The sequence below is a fragment of the Bos grunniens genome, chromosome 4, assembly GCF_055505025.1.
Source record: "Bos grunniens cultivar Pamir isolate PY7600 chromosome 4, Bosgru_T2T1.0, whole genome shotgun sequence".
Classification (NCBI taxonomy): Eukaryota; Metazoa; Chordata; class Mammalia; order Artiodactyla; family Bovidae; genus Bos; species Bos grunniens.
This window is the reverse complement of record NC_141168.1, coordinates 37,628,193-37,644,308: the sequence shown is the minus strand read 5'-3', so window position 1 is coordinate 37,644,308 and position 16,116 is coordinate 37,628,193. Positions and strand designations below refer to the sequence as shown.

Genomic DNA, 16,116 nt, shown 5'->3' with positions numbered 1-16,116 from the left:
TCTGTGGGACCCCATAGACAGCAGCCTTCAAGGCTCCCCTGTCCTTGGGATTCTCCAGGCAAGAACACTGGAGTGGGTTGCCATTTCCTTCTCCAATGCATGAAAGTGAAAAGTGAAAGTGAAGTCGCTCAGTCGTGTCCGACTCTATCGACCCCATGGACTGCAGCCTACCAGGCTCCTCCGTCCATGGGATTTTCTAAGCAAAAGTACTGGAGTGGGGTGCCATTGCTTTTGGGTCAATTAATTCTTTGCTAACAACAGCACAAAACCACAGCCAAAAAAAAAAAAAAAAAAAGAAGAAGAAAAATCAGCTTTCTCCATAGTATTTAAGCACTATCTAGAGCCCATAGCATTATACTGAAAATGTGCATAATACAATCCACAATTCCCCAACAAGTGAAGAACCAGGAAGATCTCGACATCAAACTGTGGAAAACCTAGTATACAGAGGCCAATCCTGACGTATCACAGGATTTTTTATGCCCGTGGAAGAAAATGGAGAGACAGACATAGAGATAGAAAGTCACACAGATGAGAGAGATATAAATGGAGAATTAGAAAAGGAAAGACAGGTGGTAGAGTAGGCAGGCAGAGAGATAGAAAGAGAGAAATAGAGACAAGGAGAGAGAGAGTAAGACAGAAGAGAGATGAAGAGAAACAGAGAAGGGGAAGTGGACAGAGCTGGGAAGAAAGGCAGAGAAAGACTTAGAGGGGTGAGCAGTGATAGTAAATACGGAAGTTCTGTGGACACAGAGATGGAGACAGAGACCAGTCCAGACAAGTGGTGGAGAAAGCCATGAAGAGATAGGGAGACAGAAGAGTAGAGAAAGAGAGAGCGAGACAGCCAGTGCAAGAGACAGCTGAAAAATGCTTAAGAGAGCTGTGTTTTCTGATTTCTCTTTTTCCTTTATTTCCTTTTTTCTTCCAAGTTCTCACCCTGCACCCCTATCTCTCTTTCTTTTGGTAAATTGTGTCTAATGAATATATTCTAGTGCCAATATATTGTAATTTTTTCAACATCATATTTGATAGTTCTTTCATATTCTGGTTTTTTCTTTTACTATTTTTTTGTGTGTGTGTTTGAAGAATTTTCTTTCCACTCTAGACTAACGGAAATTTTCTCCTTATATATTTTTTTTTTGAATTTATTTACTTATTTTTGGCCATGTAGCTTGGCATGTAGGATCTTAGTTCCCAGACCAGTGATCTGACTGGTGCCCTGCACTGGAAGCACTGAGCCTCAACCACTGGACTGACAGCAAAGTTCCTCCCCTTTTTTTATTATTAAACCATGAAACTTCTGTTCCCAAAAGAATTTTCCAGAACTCCAGGGCACTCGCACTTGCTTCATGTACAACAGCCTGGAACACTCTGCTCTCAGATTAGTTCCTGTCCCCTGCACCGTTGGTCCTGGTGGCACAGGGAAGACCAGCTTTAGTCCTGTCCCTTCCTCACTCCCCTGCTGTCTGTCATGAGCCTAGAAAATGAATTATCTGAGAGAGAGTGGCCAAAACATTTTATTATACATATTTTAAACATATATCCCAGCATTTTTACAAAAGTAGTGAGTGAAAATCTGTATGCACGTCATTTCAGTTCCACTATGGTTTCACTATCCTTGTCTGATCTCCTACTTATCCATCTATGAGTCCAGGTAAATCAAAGGGGAAAATTTTAATAATGTCACCACAAGCATGCTTGTCCTTGAGTCCTGGTGACATGAACAAACATTTCTGTTAGATGTATGCCTCATAGTGGAAACACAGTGTATCTGAACACCTTTCAATAGGTTTATCATTCCTTGTGGTGATTGTGGCCATGAAATTAAAAGACACTTACTCCTTGGAAGGAAAGATATGACCAACCTAGATAGCATATTCAAAAGCAGAGACATTACTTTGCCAACAAAGGTCCATCTAGTCAAGGCTATGGTTTTTCCTGTGGTCATGTATGGATGTGAGAGTTGGACTGTGAAGAAAGCTAAGCACCAAAGAATTGATGCTTTTGAGCTGTCGTGTTGTGGTGTTGGAGAAGACTCTTGAGAGTCCCTTGGACATCAAAGAGATCCAGTCAGTCCATTCTAAAGGATATCAGCCCTGGGTGTTCTTTGGAAGGACTCATGCTAAAGGTGAAACTCCAGTACTTTGGCCACCTCATGTGAAGAGTTGACTCATTGGAAAAGACTCTGATGCTGGGAGGGATTGGGGGCAGAAGCAGAAGGGGATGACAGAGGATGAGATGGCTGGATGGCATCACCAAATCGATGGATGTGAGTTTGAGTGAACTCCTGCAGTTGGTGATGGACAGGGAGGCCTGGCGTGCTACAATTCATGGGGTTGCAAAGAGTCGGACACGACTGAGCGACTGAACTGAACTGACAGTATATGCAGGAACCATGCATGTTCTTTACTCTTTTTTTTTTTTTTTTCATTTTGCCTCTTTTGAATGATTTCTTTCTTTTAAAACTCAATTTATTTAAACAAACCATTCGAGTGTTTCTCCCATCTCCTGCCACTTGCCTCTGGTAACCACTTATCTGTTCTCTGTTTCTCCACATGTAAGAGAGGTTTATGATATTTGTCTTTCTCTGTCTTAGTTTTTCACTCAGCATAATGCTCTTTAGTTCCACCCATATCGTTGCAGATATCTGAGGAGTATTCCATCGCATAATATACTCCAGCTTCTTTACCCATTCATCTGTATAGTGATGGACACTTAGGTTTTTCCAAGTTTAGACTGTTGTAAATAAAGCAGCAATGAACACGGGAGTACAGATACCTTTTCAAGTCAGTGTTTTTATTTTTATTTTTTCAGATCAATACCCACAAGTAGCATTACCGGGTCACATGGTAGTTGCATTTTCAATTTTTCAAGGACCCTTCCTACCGTTTTGATAGTGACTGTGCCAATATACATTTCCACCAAGAGTGCACAAGGTTCTATTTTCTCCTTATTCCCACCCACTTGTTAGTTCAAGTCTTGTTGATAACAGCCATTCTGACAGCGCTGAGATGACATCTCATTGTTGTTTTGATATCCATTTTCCTGAATTTCAGATAAACATCATGTTTTTTTAGTGTAAGTATATCCGAATGTTACAAAGTACTATGTAAGACATTTTTCTCCACTAAATCTAGCAACCCTAGGTGAAGGGCTTTTACTTGATGATGAAAAAATTTCTCTTATTTAATTGATTTGTAAGCACACACACATACACATTTAACTTTGAAGAGAGTTAAATGTAGATCAATTTACCTGGTATCAATTTCTTGTAATAAAAGAGGGGTGAATGCTTATTGGATTTGCGGGTGGTTGCCTCAAGTTTACCTATAGATGTAAAGAGGAAGGTAGTGCAGGGAAATGATAGAAAGGTGGTTCCTTGAGAGAAAGACTATGGCAGCATCATTAACACGGAAATGCTGAGCTGCAGGGAACTTAGCCTGATTCAGGTCTGCTCACTCCACCAGGCAACAGGCAATTTTGTCCATGTTTCACTGTGCACCCCCTATCCGATCCCTCTGCTTGCAGTTCTGAGAGCTCAGAGCTCAGGCTTCTCTTCTCCTGTGGGGGAGGCGGCTGCTCCCAGCCTGCCCTCCAGAAAGGGGTTGGTGCAAAGAGGCAGGGCTCCTCCCCAGGCCTCACCTAGCACCCACCCCTTCTGGGCTCAGCCTGGAGGTCTTTAAGAGAGATCCTTGCTGACTGCTCTGCCTGTCACATCTTCTGGGAAACTCAGTCTAGCTCACTGTCCCAGGCATGCCGTGGGTCCCAGCACTGCTTCTGGTTTTCCTGGCTCCTGGTAAGTGTGTTGCCTGGATGCTCTGGGGATTTTTCTGTACTTTTTGGCAATGGTGAGGGGGAGGGTCATACTAAGAAATGGTGTTTCCTTTTCCTTATGATTTTTTGTTGCTTTCCCCATTGCAGTCACGCAGGTATCTTCCAACATGGAAGAGGACAAGTTGTCAGTCATGAGGGCGACTGGGTCATCTGTTGTAATGGATTGTGATCTTACAGGAAGCTATATCCACTGGTACAAATTCCAGGAGGGAGCTGTACCCCGACGCCTTCTCCACTACATTGTCTCCAACTCAAAGGTTGTGTTGGACTCAGGAATCAGTGAAGGGAAATACCACGTTTACAAAGGCACAGGCAAGAGCTACACGTTTGTAATCTCCAACTTGCAAGAAAGTGATTCTGGCACCTACTACTGTGCTGTCTGGGAGAAGCACATTGGTTTAGACTTCCTTTACACTGCACTGGAAATTTTGCTTGTGGCTGCCAAAACAGCCCTGATACACAGGATAGACCAACCCCTGTCTCACTTCCTGCCCCCAATTCTTTTTACTCTGAATGAAGAGAAATCCTGAGCTCAACGCCCAGCCCCAGTCACTGCCACCTCCCACCTCCCCTCAGCAGCTGTTGTTTGTTGTTTAGCCAACAAAGATTTTTCCTAAAAGCAGGTCTCCATCTTAAGGCCTCAGGCAAGCAGCTGGTAGGCAGCATATTTTAACTTCCCTAGGAGCTGGTGGAGTCTATTCAACGGTCTCTTGAGGACAGACAGAGCACCTTGTATTGATCTATTAACGGGAATATTTAGGAGAACAAATTGAAAGGTTAGTTGTATTGAATCATTTATCTGATCATTTTCCAGAGAAGATGGCTAGGAATGAAGCATCTTCATTATTCACGATTATGAAATATGAGAAAAGATGGAGTGAAAACTTGGATTCCTGAAGCGCAAGCTGGTATCTGATCTATCTATTGGAGAATTTGAGATTTTTCTTATATAAACAACCAGGGCATGAAATGTAGGAAAAGGGGGATTGATGGAGCTATGCCAATCATAGTATTCTACTTACACCTTCTGCTGAAGTTCAGCCCACAGCCAGAACTGTTCTGTATTAAACAAGTAAGGCCAGAAGTTCTTTTCACTCCCACCCCCGATATTGACATGGCCAAGTCCCAAACTGCAATGAGACTTAGATTTTTTTTCAATAATTCAAGTTAAAGAACATTTGGGGGAACAATGAAACAATGAGTGGTATCCGTATTAACTGAAAAGTCATATAAGAAATGACTTTCTTATTGGGCTAGGTTTAAGGACATAAAATTAATACTGAAGTACAGAAATGCTATATTTATATGTATGTGGTTTCTTGTGTATGAGGTCTCTTGTGTATGCATGTGGGCTAAGTCGCTTCAGTTTGCCTGACTCTGTGAGATCCTATGGACTGTAGCCTGCCAGGGATAGGCTGTACTGTCCATGGGATTCTCCAGGCAAGAATACTGAAGGGGGTGTTTCTCTAGGGGGTCTTTCCAACTCAGGGATCGAACCCGTGTCTCCTGCATCTTCTGCATCGCAGGCAGATTCTTCACCACTGAAGAATACACATACACAAGGGGAGCCCCTCTTGTGTATGCTGCTGCTGCTGCTGCTAAGTGCTTCAGTCGTGTCCAACTCTGTGCGACCCCCTAAACGGCAGCCCACCAGGCTCTTCTGTCCCTGGGATTCTCCAGGCAAGAATACTGGAGTGGGCTGCCATTTTCTTCGCCAATCTCTTGGGTATAGTATTCTCCAAATTTCTACCAGAACAGTGTTTCTTAACGTGTGGTCCATGGAGCACACCTGAGTCAGAAGCATTGGGTTGGAATAAAAGTCCCTATTATGGATGGTACCCAATATAGCGAACATAAATCTTGGAATGAAGCATGAAGCATGCCATTGCCTTCGGGTCAATTAATTCTCTGCTAACAACAGCACAAAAACCACAGCACCCACCCTCCCAAAAAACCCCCAGCTTTCTCCATAGTTTAAGCACTATCTTGAGCCCATAGCATTGTATTTAAAATGTGCATAATACGATCCACAATTCCCCAACGGTGAAGAACCAGGAAGATCTCGACATCACACTGTGGAAAAGCTAGTAAACAGAGGCCAATCCTGACGTATCACAGGATTTTTTTTATGCCTGTGGAAGAAAATGGAGAGACAGACATAGAGATAGAAAGTCACACAGATGAGAGAGATATAAATGGAGAATTAGAAAAGGAAAGACAGGTGGTAGAGTAGGCAGGCAGAGAGATAGAAAGAGAGAAATAGAGGCAAGGAGAGAGAGAGAGTAAGACAGAAGAGAGATGAAGAGAAACAGAGAAGGGGAAGGGGACAGAGCTGGAAAGAAAAGCAGAGAAAGACTTAGAGGGGTGAGCAGTGATAGTAAATACAGAAGATCTGTGGACACAGAGATGGAGACAGAGATCAGTCCAGACAAGTGGTGGAGAAAGCCATGAAGAGATAGGGAAACAGAAGAGTAGAGAAAGAGAGAGCGAGACAGCCAGTGCAAGAGACAGCTGAAAAATGCTTAAGAGAGCTGTGTTTTCTGATTTATCTTTTTCCTTTCTTTCTTTTTTTCTTCCAAGTTCTCACCCTGCACCCCTATCTCTCTCTTTCTTTCGGTACATTGTGTCTAATGAATATATTCTAGTGCCAATATATTGTAATTTTTTCAACATCATATTTGATAGTTCTTTCACATTCTGGTTTTTTCTCTTACTATTTTTTTGTGTGTGTATTTGAAGAATTTTCTTTCCACTCTAGACTAATGGAATTTTTCTCATTTTTTTAAAAATTTATTTACTTATTTTTGGCTATGTAGCTTGGCATGTAGGATCTTAGTTCCAAGACCAGTGATCTGACTGGCGCCCTGCAGTGGAAGCATGGAGCTTCAACCACTGGACTGCCAGCAAATTCCTCCCCTTTTTTATTTTTAAACCATGAAGCTTCTGTTCCTGAAAGGATTTTCTAGGACTCCAGGGCACTCGCACTCGCTTCATGTACAACAGCCTGGAACACTCTGCTCTCAGATTAGTTCCTGTCCCCTGCACCGTTGGTCCTGGTGGCGCTTTAGTCCTGTCCCTTCCTCACTCCCCTGCTGTCTGTCATGAGCCTAGAAAATGAATTACCTGAGAGAGAGTGGCCAAAACATTTTATTATACATATTTTAAACATATATCCCAGCATTTTTACAAAAGTAGTGGGTGAAAATCTGTGTGCACATCATTTCAGTTCCACTATGGTTTCACTATCCTTGTCTGATCTCCTACTTATCCATCTATGAGTCCAAGTAAATCAAAGGGGAAAATTTTAATAATGTCACCACAAGCATGCTTGTCCTTGAGTCCTGGTGACATGAACAAACATTTCTGTGAGATGTATGCCTCATAGTGGAAACACAGTGTATCTGAACACCTTTCAATAGGTTTATCATTCCTTGTGGTGATTAGCCAAGAAAATAAAAGACACTTACTCCTTGGAAGGAAAGTTATGACCAACCTAGATAGCATATTCAAAAGCAGAGACATTACTTTGCCAACAAAGGTCCGTCTAGTCAAGGCTATGGTTTTTACAGTGGTCATGTATGGATGTGATGGTTGGACTGTGAAGAAAGCTGAGCACCAGAGAATTGATGCTTTTGAACTGTGGTGTTGGAGAAGACTCTTGAGAGTCCCTTGGACTGCAAGGAGATCCAACCAGTCCTTTACAAAGGATATCAGCCCTGGATGTTCTTTGGAAGGAATGATGCAAAAGCTGAAACTCCAGTACTGTGGCCACCTCATGCAAAGAGTTGACTCATTGGAAAAGACTCTGATGCTGGGAGGGATTGGGGGCAGGAGGTAAGGGGATGACAGAGGATAGGATGGCTGGATGGCATCACCGACTCAATGGATGTGAGTTTGAGTGAACTCTGGGAGATGGTGATGGACAGGGAGGCCTGGCCTGCTGCAATTCATGGGGTTGCAAAGAGTCAGACACCACTGAGCGACTGAACTGAACTGACTGTATATGCAGGAACTATTCATGTTCTTTACTTTTGTTTTTCATTTTGTCCATTTTGAATGATTTCTTTCTTTTAAAACTCAATTTATTTAAACAAACAAACCATTCGAGTGTTTCTCCCATCTCCTGCCACTTGCCTCTCATAACCACTGATCTGTTCTCTGTTTCTCCACATGTAAGAGAGATTTATGATATTTGTCTTTCTCTGTCTTGCTTTTTCGCTCAGCATAATGCTCTTAAGTTCCACCCATATCGTTGGGGATATCTGAGGAGTATTCCATCGCATACATATACTCCAGCTTCTTTACCCATTCATCTGTTTGCTGATGGACACTTAAGCTGTTTCTGAGTTTTGCCTGTTGTAAACAAAGCAGCAATGAACATGGGAGTGAAGATACCTTTTCAAGTCAGTGTTTTGTTTTGTTTTTTTCAGATCAATACCCACAAGTAGCATTACCGGGTCACATGGTAGTTGCATTTTCAATTTTTCAAGGACCCTTCCTACCGTTTTGATAGTGACTGTGCCAATATACATTTCCACCAGGAGTGCACAAGGTTCTATTTTCTCCTTATTCACACCCACACTTGTTAGTTCAAGTCTTGTTGATAACAGCCATTCTGACAGCACTGAGATGATATCTCATTGTTGTTTTGATATCCATTTTCCTGAATTTCAGATAAACATCATGTTTTTTTAGTGTCAGTATATCCGAATGTTACATAGTACTACATAAGACATTTTTCTCCACTAAATCCAGCAACCCTAGGTGAAGCGCTTTTACTTGATGAAAAAAAATTTCTCTTATTTAATTGATTTGTAAGCACACACACATACACATTTAACTTTGAGGAGAGTTAAATGTAGATCAATATACCTGGTATCAATTTCTTGTAATAATAGACGGGCGAATGCTTATTGGATTTGTGGGTGGTTGCCTCAAAGTATGGAGAAGGCGATGGCACCCCACTCTGGTACTCTTGCCTGGAAAATCCCATGGACGGAGGAGCCTGGTAGGCTGCAGTCCAGGGGGTCGAAAAGAGTCAGACAGGACTGAACGACTTCACTTTCACTTTTCACTTTCATGCATTGGAGAAGGAAATGGCAACCCACTCCAGTGTTCTTGCCTGGAGAATCCCAGGGATGGCGGAGCCTGGTGGGGTGCCATCTATGGGGTTGCACAAAGTCGGACATGACTGAAGCAACTTAGCAGCAGCAACAGCAGCAGCCTCAAAGTTTACCTACAGATGTAAAGAGGAAGGTAGTGCAGGGAAATGATAGAAAGGTGGTTCCTTGAGAGAAAGACTATGGCAGCATCATTAACACGGAAATACTGAGCCGCAGGGAACTTAGCCTGATTCAGGTCTGCTCACTCCACCAGGCAACAGGCAAGCTTTTTCCATGTTTCACTGTGCACCCCCTATCTGATCCCTCTGCTTGCAGTTCTGAGAGCTCAGAGCTCAGGCTTCTCTTCTCCTGTGGGGGAGGCGGCTGCTCCCAGCCTGCCCTCCAGAAAGGGGTTGGTGCAAAGAGGCAGGGCTCCTCCCCAGGCCTCACCTAGCACCCACCCCTTCTGGGCTCAGCCTGGTGGTCTTTAAGAGTGATCCTTGCTGACTGCTCTGCCTGTCACATCTTCTGGGAAACTCAGTCTAGCTCACTGACCCAGGCATGCCGTGGGTCCCAGCACTGTTTCTGGTTTTCCTGGCTCCTGGTAAGTGTGTTGCCTGGATGCTCTGGGGATTTTTCTGTACTTTTTGGCAATGGTGAGGGGGAGGGTCATACTAAGAAATGGTGTTTCCTCTTTCTCATGATTTTTTGTTGCTTTCCCCATTGCAGTCACACAGGTATCTTCCAACATGGAAGAGGACAAGTTGTCAGTCATGAGGGCGACTGGGTCATCTATTGTAATCGATTGTGATCTTACAGGAAGCTATATCCACTGGTACAAATTCCAGGAGGGAGCTGTACCCGGACGCCTTCTCTACTACGATGTCTACTACTCAAAGGTTGAGTTGGACTCAGGAATCAGTGAAAGGAAATATCGTGTTTACAAAGGCAAAATTTTAATCTCCAACTTGCAAGAAAGTGATTCTGGCACCTACTGCTGTGCTGTCTGGGAGAAGCACATTGGTTTAGACTTCCTTTACACTGCACTGGAAATTTTGCTTGTGGCTGCCAAAACAGCCCTGATACACAGGAGACACCAACCCCTGTCTCACTCACTTCCTGCCCCCAATTCTTTTTACTCTGAATGAAGAGAAATCCTGAGCTCAATGCCCAGTCCCAGTCATTGCCACCTCCCACCTCCCCTCAACAGCCATTGTTTGTTATGGTCAAAGATTTTTCCTAAAAGCCGGTCTCCATCTTAAGGCCTCAGACAAACAGCTGGTAGGCAGCACACTCTTTTAACTTCCCTAGGAGCTGGTGGAGTCTATTCAACCTTCTCTTGAGGACAGACAGGGCACCTCGGATTGATATATTAAGAGGAATATTTAGGAGAACAAAATGAAAGGTTATTTTTATTGAATCATTTATCCAATCATTTTCCAGAGAAGATGGTTTTGAATGAAGCATCTTTATTATTCATGATTATGAAATATGAGCAAAGATAGAGTGAAAACTTGGATTCCTGAAGCCCAAACTGGTATCTGACCTATCTTTTGGACAAATTGTTATTTTTCTCATATAACCAACCAGGACATAGAATATAGGAAAAGGGGAATTGGTATAGTTATGCCAATCATAGTAATCTACTTACACCTTCTGCTGAAGTTCAGTCTGCAGCCAGAACTGTTCTGTATTAAACAAGTAAAGCCAGAGGTTCTTTTCACTCCCATCCCCAATATTGACATGACCAAGTCCCAAACTAGAATGACACTTAGAAACTTTTTTTTTCAATAATTCAAGTTAAAGAACATTTCCGGTGAGCAATTAGACAATGAGTGGTATCTATATCAACTGAAAAGTCTTGTAAGAAAGGGTGTGACTTTCTTATTGGGCTAGGTTTAAGGACATAAAATTAGTACTGAAGTACAGAAATGCCATATTCATATGTATGTGGTCTCTCATGGGCTAAGTTGCTTCAGTTGTGTCTGATTCTGTGAGATCCTATGGACTGTAGCCTGCCAGGGATAGGCTGTACTGTGCATTGGATTCTCCAGGCAAGAATACTGGAGTGGATTGCATGCCCTCCTCTAGGGGATCTTTCCAACCCATGGATTGAACCCGGGTCTCCTGCATCTTCTGCATCGCAGGCAGATTCTTCACCACTGAGTCACCAGGGAAGCCCCTCTTGTGTATCAGATTAGATCAGATCAGTCGCTCAGTCGTGTCCGACTCTTTGCGACCCCATGAATCGCAGCACGCCAGGCCTCTCTGTCCATCACCAACTCCCGGAGTTCACTGAGACTCACGTCCATCGAGTCAGTGATGCCATCCAGACATCTTATCCTCTGTCGTCCCCTTCTCCTCTGGTGTATAGTATCCTGCAAATTTCTACCAGAACAGTGTTTCTTAAAGTGTGGGCCGTGGACCACACCTGAGTCAGAAGCATTGGGTTCGAATAAAAGTCCCCATTCTGGATGGCACCCAATATAGTGAACACAAATCTTGAAGCCTGAAAATGTGCATTTTTCAATAAGTTCCATAGCTGATCCTACTCAAATTGATTTATATCAATTTATATGAACTGCTGTGCTAGCACTATCAGATAAAGTGACATGTCTCCCTTTGAAGTGGACCAGTTCCTGGCCTCAAACAGGAGTGGATTCTAGAACAGTGTTCATAGGCTTATCCCCAGCCCAGAAGTCCTTCCTTTCTTATTGCATCCTGGGTGCTGCTGCTTTCTCAGGTCATCACATTTCTCCATGAGAATCCCACAACCACAGGTCAAAGTTTCTGGTCCTTCTCACTCCTGTGACTGCAGGCAAGAAGGGATTGGATAGTAAATGCACTGACTTTAACTTGGCCTCAGTACCAGGGACCATGCACTATTTTGGCGCTTTAAAAAAGATTGAAACAAAAACTTCTTGTCATTTATATTTTTCCAATGTTGTTTAGGCTTTGTTCTGCACATTTATTTCTTTGATCCACTTTGAATTTAAATTTTACATAAAATTGGAGTTGCACAAATGGAGAGACATAACATATTCAGGAAAGAAAAGATCAATATCATAAAGATGCCGATCTTTCCTAAATTCATGTATGTAAATTGACTATAATTCCTATCAGAATTAAGAAAAGATTTTACTTTTGTTCCATGATATAGAACAGAATGTTTGAAACACAGAGAATTTCTATTTATTGGATAAAGCATGATTAAGTAATGAAACAGCCCAAGTATTTGTGTAAATAATGACAGGAATAGCACTATGATGTTCACTATGTGGGGTTTCCCTGGTGACTCAGATGGTAAAGAATCCACCTACCAATGCAGGAGATGTGGGTTCCATACTTGGGTTAGGAAGATCCCCTGGAGAAGGAAATGGTGACCCACTCCAGTATTATTGCCTTGAGAATTCCATGGGCAGAGAAGCCTGGTAGGATCTGAAAGGGATCTGAAAGAGTTGGACATGACTTAATGACTAAACAACAACAACAACATTATCATTTCTTAGGAGTCATCTTGACACACTAAATGCTGGTTTTGGTGTGAGATGACTCTAAATTTTAGAAAGTGTAGTTATAGGTTCTGAATTTAAACAGTGGACTTCATAAGTTAGTGTGGCTTTTGTTTCTAATGACCAGGGAAGCATGGTATCTGTTAGCTTCTAGAATTTTGGTTGTGCTAGTAGCTATTACATGAACTGACCCTTATTGAAATCTTCTTATGTGGAAGATATTCTGCTGTATCTTGCATGCATTTTCTATTTAATCCTCACTACTCACCTTGTGGTGTTACAATATTTCTCCCTGCCCCTACTTTATAGATGTGTTTCTGTAAGTTGTTAAAATTAAGTTCCTTCAAATGAAGCCACACAGCTCTATCTGGCGATTCAACCCAGACTACCCGAATCAATGGTTCACATAGTTAGTTATCTATCCCTCCTCTAGGATACAGACATAGAACAAGAATACCAAACCAAGGCGCTAAGACAAGACAGCCTCATGGGCAGGAGTGTAAGTGCATGGGCTTCTGAGTATCACAGATTAAACTTTAAACCCCAGTTCTTTTATTTATTAGCTATATGAAAATTCAAAAATTCATTATGTTGTCTTCATTGACCAATTGGGAGTAATTACAATCAACTCAGTTATTACAGAGATAAGATCACACATATGGAATGTCTCCCACCAGTTATCTATCTAGCTGGCACAGGATCAGTATTAGTCGGTGGTCCCTTCTCTTACATGAAGGTTCTGAGGTGAAATAGAAGCTCTGGCTCTGGCCCTCTGATCCCTCCTTCACTCCCTGTATCAGGGGGCCTGAAACTCAGATAACACCTGACCTGACCAAGGGGCGTAAGTTATGAGCAGGTGAGACCCTGATAGTCTTTCCACGCCAAATGCTAGTGATTCTGGAGTTCTGACTCTGTGAAGATGAAGTATGGAAAAGGGAAATTTCCTCAGGAACACACTCAGCCTTGTGGTTCATTCAGTAACCAAGGCAGAACCATCATCATTAATGTTAATTATTTCTTGACATCATGTATTTCCGGCAAAATTTCAAAGAAGAGAAAATACCATTGTTCTATAACATTATAGCCACAATGAGAGACATTCAAGACAGAGAGCTGAATGAGGCATGAGCTCCTAAAGAGTCTGAGAGTTTGGGTTAACCACTTTCTTCCATTTTATACAATGTTCTCTTTAATAATGTCCACTCCATTCCACTGTGAAGGCCAGCAGATTTCATGGGTTTTACCCTTCGTAGGAATCTCATTGGTGCATAATATGTAATGGCTCAGATGCTTCTAAATCAGCGATTCAACTTGATATTTATGCTAAACCTTTTCACGTCTGAAGTATTTGTTGCACACAGAGATGCAGGGTTACAGAGCAGTTAAGAACGTGTTCTTTACTTCCCAGTCAGGTTGCTGGGAATGAAATATGGTTTCTGGTATTTTCTAAATGTGTGACATCAGACAAATTAGCCCATCCTCAGTTGATTTGTAAAATGGGAATGAAAATAACAATCTCATAGATTATTGTATAATGAAGTTAGATTAGAGCTTTGCTTGCAAAGTTCTCAGAATAAGTGCCTGGTATTTGGATCGTGGTTAAATAAAGATTAGGTGTTATTACTATTAGAAGACATGGTGAGGGCAAAGAAGATACTAAAATCTCTCAGAATTTTTTTTCCCCTCTGGACTCATTCATTAAAAACACAGATTATTTGCTAATATTTGAGAAGGTTCTAAGTGAATTTGGCAGAAGTTATTGATTCACTTGAATTTTGAGTTGGATTTTGGGTAGTTCTGGTGGTGGTTCTTGTTTACCTTGGGGATTGGTGGTGCTAGGGTGTCATCTATAGTAGGTCATCAGCAATAACTAATTGTGACCTTCTCCTATCTCTATTTCCTGAACTTTCAAAAGAACAGGTAACTAATCAAAGGACTTCTCCTAGATAGCCTGCAGCTGCAGCTCATGAACACCTCTGCCATTACACTTACCTCCTCCTCCTCCTCAAGAGTGCAGTCTACTTTGTCATCATCGCCTTCTGCATGTACAAGAGAATAGGTGTCAGCAACAATGGGAAGAGCTCGTGACAGAGGGGCCCCAAAGGGGTCAATGTGCCTTCATCATCTATTGTCTCAAAAACTATCTGCTGAGGATCTAGCCTGGCTTCCTTTCTGCATTTGGGTCATTTCTATTCATGTGGTATTTTTCTATTATATCTTTATTTTGTAAGAGGTTTTCAAATCTTTGGGCAGACAGTTTGACTCTGTATCAAGGAATTCTGCCATTAATCAGGGGCAGGGTCCAGGGCTGGTCTAGGTGAACCTCTCCCACCACTATCCCCACAACCTCATCATCTCCTCCAGCCCTTGAGTCCTTGCATCTCCTGAGCGTATGCAGTGGCCATCTCCCTGTCTTCTCCTTCAGCTCTTCCACACAGACCATGGCTGGGACCTTCACTGCCATACACCCTGGAGCTGCCAGCTTTGGTACTTAAATTCTGCACCTTGATTTTCATAATAGGCACAAAAAAATTAAACATATCAAAAGCTCACATTTGTCTTTGAGTACTTTAATTTCATGAAATATAATGAAGGTTAGAAACAGAATGACAACTGAGCTATCAAATTCAGCATTGGTTGTAATAATGGTCATTAATACATTTCTATGTCTAACATGATTATGGTGCTTTCTTTGGGGCCACTGGCTCCAGTTGGGTGTGTGTATGTGTGTGTGTGTGTGTGTATGTGTGTGTGTGTGTGTATGTGTATGTGTGTGTGAGCTCAGTCGTGTCTGACTCTTTATGATCCTATGGACTATAGCCCCCCAGGCTCTTCTATCCATGGAATTTTCCAGACAAGAATACTGGAGCAGGTTGCCACAGCCAAACTAAGATGCCAGGGTTCTTCTGTTTCAAAGTTGCCAGATTCAGACTCATTGGCTTGAGACGTTCCTATGGTGACAGTGTGACACCCAGCATGACTTGTACTGCATGTGCTTAGATTGTACTAGTGTTTCACAAAGCATCGACTCCTGATTCTCACAGTAACCCCATAAAAACTGCACCAACACCAGAGGCGTGTCAAGTGGAGGGTTAAGCGTGTAGATTTTGACCCCTGAGGACCAGGATTTGAACCCTGAGTCTGTATTAGCATCTGCATGACCTCAGGCAGTATTGGAACTCTCTATGCCATTGAATCTTCAACTATGTAATGAAGTTACAGTGCCCTGTTTCCTGGAGTATGAGGAATAGATGAGCTAATGATGCTTAATCCATGAAAGTCCTGAACAACATTAGCTTCTACTGTCATAGCTCTGCTGTAAAATCAATAGATTCCATATGTACACAAAAGCCCTGAAAACCATCTCTAACCTCATTCCCCACAAACAGGTTAGATGTGGATGGAACAGAGACTCAGCTTCTATTATTCACCAAGTAATCTCATGATTCCTAGTGTATCTAGTTCACTCACAATAAAACGAGGTCCCAGAGAGACTAAAAAATACGCTCAAATTTAAACACGGAGCAGTGCTGGGTTCCACATGGGCCAGGTCAGCCTGACTTAAAACGGGCTACATTTTTTTTTCCGATATATCAGTGGCCCTCTTATTATAACTGTAAATAAATGATTAGAGAAACAGATTGCTAAGTAAATAAATGCATAAGAAA

At 42.2% G+C, this 16,116-nt stretch overlaps 1 long non-coding RNA gene across 1 annotated transcript; it reads left to right on the top strand.

The window, feature by feature from the left end:
• The first annotated feature begins 3,675 nt into the window (after positions 1-3,675).
• On the top strand, positions 3,676-5,138 carry LOC147373944 (uncharacterized). Its single transcript, XR_015162254.1, has 2 exons — positions 3,676-3,796; positions 3,922-5,138. It is a non-coding gene; the product is annotated as an uncharacterized LOC147373944 (long non-coding RNA).
• Positions 5,139-16,116: the final 10,978 nt, after the last annotated feature.